Genomic DNA, 8,013 nt, shown 5'->3' with positions numbered 1-8,013 from the left:
AGCCTTTGATACCGTGCTTAAATATTTTGACCAATGGAGATTGTGAAAGAGGGGAAAGCAGGAGAATAGTATCTTTCAGACTCTTGGTCAGAAAATCCTCTGACAGCCTGGGGATGAGATTAAAGAGGAGAGCCTGGACATCAGGAGACTGATTACCAAAGTGTTGGGAAAATCCAGCTCCCGAAGAGGACACGGACAACCTGTGGTCAGTGCCTGATCGGGCTCAGACCATATATATTCAGAGTAGGCAGCTTTTTCTGGAACAGTCTGAGCAAGAAGCAGGTTTCCCAGAGAAGGTTGAGTGGTCTGTGAAATGAATAGTAGATGAAGAAAAAAAGAGATTTTGTAGGAAGTCTATGCCTAAGAACATAAGAGAAGAAAGTAAATGAGCCATGTTCATGTGTGGTTTACAAATGATTGCACACAGTGGTTGAAGGTGTAGCACTGCTGAAGGTGCAACTGAATGTGGAGCTCTCCGGGGGAGGGGAGAGTCCAGGAAGAGTCCAAACTAAGTTGATTCGCATGAATATTAGTTTTTCTCAGCAGAGGCAGTTACTAGAAATCATGCTACTCCACAACTATTTCTACTACATTCCAGTCCAGGGATTCAGACTTACTCATTTCCTTATAGATAAGCTTCCATATACACTAAATGAACTCTAAAAGTGAAACTGTCCCTCTGAATTTTTTAAATTTGTCCTGGTGATGTCTTGTAGAGCTTCCATTATTTTCCTCTTCATATCAATCCATCGATTGGCAGATAGTTATTAAAATATATTTGTTTGTTTTTTTAAAAAAAAAAAAAAAACCTGTGAAGGCCACAAGAAGTGTTAAATAATGATGACCAGGAGACATATAAGGAAGCCACAAGTCATTCTTCTCTTCCTCACTAGCAAAGCCTAATTTTATTCAGGGTAAAGATAGATCCGACTAAAAATCTATTATTTCCTAGCTTTATCCTCGTAGCTAAAAGAGCTTACATAACATACCTTTGTCCCAGTACTATAATCGGGGGTAACTATTTGATTACTTATGAGAAACAACTCTAAGAGAAGTATGATAGGCGGCACAAACCTTCTACCTTTGGCTGCCCTGGCTCCATTTGCCCCAAGTACGCTGGAACTTGTGATGCTGGAACTGGAGCAGCTCTCTTATAGCCTTAATGCAATCTGTATAAGCTAACAAAGGCTAATTGAAAAGATAGGTATTGGCCGAAACCGGTTTGGCTCAGTGGTAGAGCGTCGGTCTGCAGACCGAAAGGTCCCAGGTTCGATTCCTGTCAAGGGCATGTACATTGGTTGTGGGCACATCCCCGGTAGGGGGTGTGCAAGAGGCAGCTGGTCGATGTTTCTCTCTCATCGACATTTCTAGCTCTCTATCCCTCTTTCCTTCTCTCTGTAAAAAATCAATAAAATATATTTTTTTTAAAAAGAAAAGATAGGTATTGGATAGCATTGTGGTTCACATTTCATTATGTGAGGAGAACAAAACCTCATAGCAGAAATCAATTGTTAATTGATGCAGGAGACTGGTGTCTGTGTCTATGTAAGAAATAGTAAGAATAAGATAATCTATGATTAGAGTAAGACATCCTTAAAATGAGCCAGTTGTATTGGGGATGTCAAAAGGTACATACATAATTACAGTTTTATAAATGAGATTGATTCTGGAATAAGTATGCAGCCATTATGTTACAGGCCACTTATTTGACCCAAGTGAATATTTCTCAAAGGAGATATGACTTGAAGATTAAGAAACGGTTTTCCAAGTAGTCTCAGAGAGGCATGAAAGGGATTCCTGGGAAGGCAAAGCAGACAGAGAGATAAGTCTATGAAAAGGCACAAGGGCTGATAGAAAGGATGGAGAGAGGTGCAAACAACTGGAGTCCTGGGTGCTTAACACAAAATGATGGAAATATGGTCAGAGTCAGAGGCAAGAACCGGATGCATAGGGCATGGCAAGGATTTGGGACTTTACCCGATGGCCAAGATTAGCAAACTGGCAGTTAGCAGTAGAATCTCTGTTTCGTTTGGCAAATACAAGTCTACATTTGAATATATTTAGGTAGGGTTTGCTCTATACCCTTACCATAGGCCGCACCACTTCCTTTTTAATGTCACCACATATTCACATTAGAAAACTGGTTCCTAAAAAGACTTATGTTTGTGACCTCTAGAGAAAAAAATCCCTGAGGAAGATAGGAAAGCTTGAATGTGATTAAGCAGATCGTTTTGAGAGGTACAGGTGTGCAGGGTTAAGTGGAAATCATATTTGTAATGAGAAAAGGGTTCATTTGATAGATACAGAAAAATAATTATAAGTGCCAGAAGAAGGAAAGGAGAGAAGTCAGAGGTAGTCCCACTTGTGTATGCATTCATTGATTGTTTCTTGTATGTGCCCTGAACAAAGATCAAACCAGCAATCTTGGTGTATTGGGAGGATGGTCTAATCAACTGAGCTAACCTGCCAAGGGATCAGCTCTCTAATTTTTACAAATATTTAGTATATTGATCTGCTGGTCAAAATGCTAACTACTTGATTAGTAACTCTGTCAATGGTATTTACCAAGTCCAGACACAAATCCCTAAACTTTTGGGAGACCTAATATTACTTTTTTGCCTAGTAGATTTTAATAGCTTCTAAAAACCAAGCAGTAGAGATTACTCTATATTTACCTTTTACTATAAAAAAATAATAATAAGATGGATAGGAAAGAAGAAAATAAAATATGATAAAATAACACTTTGAAAATGGTCAATTTACAAGGAAATAATGATAAATTATCAAGTTATACTAAAATGCATTATTTAACCCAAATAGTTTTACATCTTCAATATTAAATATGATATATAACATGCACAGATAGAAAGATACACATAATACACCCTGTGAGCATTTTATCAGTGTGTTAGTGACCTGTTTGAGTTAAAAACTGAGCTTTGCCTCCAGTCTTAAAACCCAGGCAATTATTACTTGCTTAGGTCTATATCAGCACATTTTAACTAGACTAAATATACTCTAAGGAGAGGTTAATATTATACTATTTCATTTTCATTCTCAGTATCTAAAATCACACCTGTTATTCATAATTTAATTGTACCTGTAAGTGAAAATCATATATTTGTACATAGTTTAAGTTTCTTGACTCATAAAATTAGAAACAACAGAATCTGAAGTAGGTTTAAATATCTTCTTACATATACTTAAATTGTGTAATGTCATTTTTCCCATTTTCTCTATATTAATGATATCTTAAATCTTAGCTTTTTCAGATAAGACCTAGTACCTGTTACAAAACCCCCCTCAAAAAAAAAAAAACCACACAAAAAAAAACATGACTGGGATTTTAAAACCACTGTCAACTATCATATAATGAAACTATAATGAAGGCATACAGCCTGCAGAGCAAACCTCACTCATTGAAGTAACTACTGTCAATTTGTTCATTATTTGGACTAACTTCCCCTCCTACCTCTGGGCCCATAGCAAAAAGCAATTTGCGTATTACTGTTTATTCACCACTTGTTGGGGTGGAAGGGAGTGATCTTTGAAGTTTTAAATGGCCTATGCTGTCTTTGCATTCCTTATTCTTCCAAACTAAAAGTAGATAACATTTGTATAACCAGCATCTTGTTGGATAGCTAAGAAATTATTATGTTTTAAGTTTTAGAATTACTTGAAGTTGTAATAATATTGGGGTCAACATCATTCAATACCTTGTCAGGACTTTGAATGGTACAATTCATATTAGTGATAATCCACACTAATAAAAAGAGAAATATTCAAATCGACCATACCTCCATGACAACCACCAGCCAATCAGGAGTGAGTATGCAAATTAACACAACAAAGATGGAGGGTAAATTTGTATTCATAGGCACAGAAGAAAGACTGTAGGCTCTAGACAGAGCGAAGACTGGAGACTGAAGACTGAAGACGGAAGAGGCTTGACTTCTCAGCTGTGGCTGGAGCAAAGGCCTGGGTCCCAGGTGCTGGAGGAAAACCGGTGCTGGCAGCCAGGGGAAGGAAGGCTGATTACACGAATTTTCATGCACTTGGCCTCTAGTAATAATTATAATAGCCACATCTATTAATTTACTTAAGCACATAAATGTTTCAAGAACTGTATTAAATAATTTTTATATCTCATTTAATCTTCAAAAAACACCTATAATGGTAAGAACTATCATGTTTTGTTTTACAGCTGAAAATAGCCAGTACTTACTAAATTCAAATCCCAATGAGACTTTTACCAATTTCTAGAACAAACAACACAGATGTATTGTGAGAAAATGATTTTCCTAAATATCCATTTGTGGTAAAGTTGGAGCCAGGACTCATTTGTAATATAAAAGCTCATGTTCTTAACCACAATGTCATGGTTATCAAATGCATTAATCTCATTAAATAGTAAATCTAGATCCTTTAACACATAAGCTCCAGAATCTTATCATATTAGCAAAATAAAAATTACATTGCTTACTCAGGTAATGGTCCAACATGCATTACAGTTGAAGTGTTGTATATCATTAATGGAATCTGATAAATCAAATCTAGCTTTGTATCCAAGAGAAAAATAAAGTAGTTTGGGTATCAATATCTCATTTTTCTGTCATACCTTAATTTCTATTTTATAATTATGACCATAATGATATTGCAGAGATGAATCTATTTTTCAGTCTACACATGGTTGAGAGCAGAGAAGGGGAAGCTATTTAAGGAGATAAGTTTCCATGAGAAATGACAGAAGCAGGAGCAGGAGCTAATACAGTGGCTGTAGGAATTAAGAGAAAAGCTAGGTAAAGGCTCCAAAAGACATTTAGGGGATAGAATCAAAAGGAGTTACTGAATACTGGGTGTGAATAAAGAGAATAAGAGCCAAATATATTCCTGAAGTTTTAGGCTTAGGGCACTATACAGGTGGAGTTAAGGAATATAATGCAGCAGTGACTTTTCCACATGAATAGAATGGTTTCAGTCCTTTGTCACTTAGGCAGACATTGATTGTGCTGCATGTGGGTTTGCAATGCTCTGAAAATCACCTTACAGCAAAATCAAGACAAATTATGATAAATAAGTGCTAAATTAACCTGACTTATTTCATTCAATTATTCATTCAACAAAGTCATAAGAATTGTGAACTGTGAGAAATTAGAGGAAACAAAAGACACAATCTCTGAGTTCAGGGTGTTTAGGTTGAATGGAAGACAATCGTGATTTAACCTAATCAGCACTCAATAATATCAAATGAGATGTTCTAGCAATTCATAGAAACTGCATAAAAAGCCAGAAGAATAGCAAATAGAGCAAAAATATCTTTCTAATAATTGAAAGAGGGAAACGAATTAGATAAGCTAAAAAGAAAGGCATGCTTATACAGAAGGAAAAACATATACATCTGTACATCGACTCAGAAAAAAACACAGAGAATGCTATGATTAAGGACAGCAGGAAGGAAGGTGAAAAAGAGATGGCAAGAGATAGAACTTGGTAGGAAATAATTATTAGGATATAAAAGATTCTTACATGCCAAAGTCTTTTAGAGGCCTCACGTTAAAAGTTAAAGAAGCCACTGAAGCATTCTTAGCAGAAAAATGGTATGGCCACATTTATACCTCATAAGTGGAACCCTTCATTGGGATTCCAGTAAAGCCCAGAAGAGAGGAGATAGAGATATAAAATAAATAATTATAGTGAGGATGGGCAGGAAGGATGAATTTAAGAAAAGTTAGGGCAAAATGCATAGTTGTATCCCCAGTAATATTAAAGGCTAAATGAAAAAGAAGAAACAGGATAAATCTCAACTTTCTAACTTAGGTATAAGTAAATAGACATCTGATGGTACTATTCAACAAAACAGGGAAGGCAGATCAAGGAAGGGAGGAAGAAAATAAACTTATGCAGATAATTATCTCTGAAACATTTTGATAGATATGTCCAACAGGAAGTTGTATGTAAATTTCTAAGTGTACTATAATATAATATGACTTCATGTGTTATCTATGTCTATCCTTTGTAGCTCAGTGCTTTAATGAGGTCAAGTTAAGGGTCTCGATTTCTTCTTCTTGACTTAACTAACAGACTTCTGCCAATGCCAAGTGAGAATAGTAAGAGAGAACAGAAGATTAAATGCAAGTTGATGCCAGTAGCCCGCCACTGGTGGAGTTCGATGCCTTATCCCTGTGATCAGCAAACTGTGGCTAGCGAGCCACATGTGGCTCTTTGGCCCTTTGAGTGTAGCTCTTCCACAAAAGACCACTCGACCTGGGTGCGTCTATTTTGAAGTGGCATTAGAAGAAGTTTAAGTTTAAAAAATGTGGCTCTCAAAAGAAATTTCAATCATTGTACTGTTGATATATGGCTCTGTTGACTAATGAGTTTGCTGACCACTGCCTTATGCCAACCAACCCACAGTGCAGATGACAGAGTTCACCGATGAGAAAGTCAAGTTCATCATCGAGAATACGGACCTAGCTGTGGCTAATTTTATTCCAAGGGTCTTCATCACCGAGGGGCCCATAGTAGCCCTTGACTGGGTTCAGATTGACACCAGTTCCTTAGTCCTTCACGATGAATTCTTCCCTCAGAGTCTTGGATTGATCCCCCTCACTAATGAGGACATTGTGAACAAGACCAGACTTGTCATGTCACATTTGGGGACCTCACCTCCAACAGCCCCCAGGTCATTCCAGTGACACCCTAAACTCAGATAATGACCCCAATGACCATGTGGACCAGGATGACATCCTCATTGCCAAGCTGCGAAAGGGCCAGGAGCTGAGACTCCGCGCCTATGCCAAGAAGGGCTTTGGCAAGGAGCATGTGGCACCCGTCTCAGTGGAACCCACCTGCAGGGGTGGCTTTTGAATATGATCCCCACAATTCCCTGAGGCCCACAGTCTACCCCAAGCCAGAGGAGTGGCCCAAGAGCGAGTATTCAGAGCTGGATGAAGATGAGTCCCAGATCCCAATTGCAAAGGAGAGGTTTGACTACCCAATCACAAGGGAGAGGTTTGTCCTGTGGCCTCTGCGCCCTGACACCAGCGTCCTCTCAGCCCTCCCTGGGTTGAAGAAGAAGCTGAGTGATTTACAGACCCAGTTGAGCCATGAGATGCAGAGTGACCTCCTCACCATAAGTTAGCCACAGCTCATGCACCCGAGCAGAAAAGGATCCAAGCAGCAGCTGTGTGCAGGTTTCCTGAGACCCTCTTAGCTCCTGAAGTCCCGACAGCTGTATTTAACTTTCTGGCAAGCCATCAGCACCACTGCAGAGGTAGCAGAGGGGAAGGGTGCCCTCCCAGCCTTGCTTGTTCCCAGGTAGATTGCGGGGGTGGCCCTGGTATTTGAGGAAGGACAGTCCTTCACTGAGCACGCAACATCCCTGGCCCTGCCTGCTGATGGCTAGTCTCCCCAGAATCCTGCGCTCCCTTCCCCCTGGTCTGCTTGTAGAGGTTGTACTGCTTCCCTGTTGAAAACCACTGAGCTAGACACCCTTCTTTTGGTCATTTCAGCTCTTGACTTGCTTTCTGTGTGAAAGTTAACATCTCACAGTTGTACCTTAAGTTTCTGCTGTTAGGATTGAGTGTTAGAAGTCTCATTCAGGCCACCTACAAACCTAGCCCCTATGCTGCTCAAATTCCCAAGTGTCTTTAGATCCTGGCTGCTCCTCCCTACCCCACCCCCAAATAAACCCTGTATTTCATTCTCTACCTATCACTCACGACTTCACTGCCAGTGATCTGCTTAGTTTGGGGTGGGGAGGAAAGGGGAGGGAAAAGAGAAGGGTGGGCAAAAGCCTTAATGAAGGTCTGGCCTTGACCCCTTAGTCCTGTTGTTAGGAACATACCCAAAGCAGTTAATTAGGCAGTCTGGCCGGAGGCATTGGAGAAAACCAGAGATACAGTACAGAAAGGAAGGAATATGTATTAACAGTAGAGTCTTTATTTTTGGCAATAAAGAGCACACAAAAAGATTAAATGCAAATATATTGCCATAAGTCATTGTTGGTCAGTA

At 39.2% G+C, this 8,013-nt stretch overlaps 1 pseudogene; it reads left to right on the top strand.

The window, feature by feature from the left end:
* The first annotated feature begins 1,056 nt into the window (after positions 1-1,056).
* LOC118729515 lies at positions 1,057-7,709 on the top strand (annotated as a pseudogene).
* Positions 7,710-8,013: the final 304 nt, after the last annotated feature.

Source organism: Pipistrellus kuhlii, unplaced genomic scaffold (assembly GCF_014108245.1).
Source record: "Pipistrellus kuhlii isolate mPipKuh1 unplaced genomic scaffold, mPipKuh1.p scaffold_m20_p_3, whole genome shotgun sequence".
Taxonomy (NCBI): Eukaryota; Metazoa; Chordata; class Mammalia; order Chiroptera; family Vespertilionidae; genus Pipistrellus; species Pipistrellus kuhlii.
The sequence above is the reverse complement of the archived record's forward strand: the minus strand, read 5'-3'. Positions and strand labels throughout refer to the sequence as shown.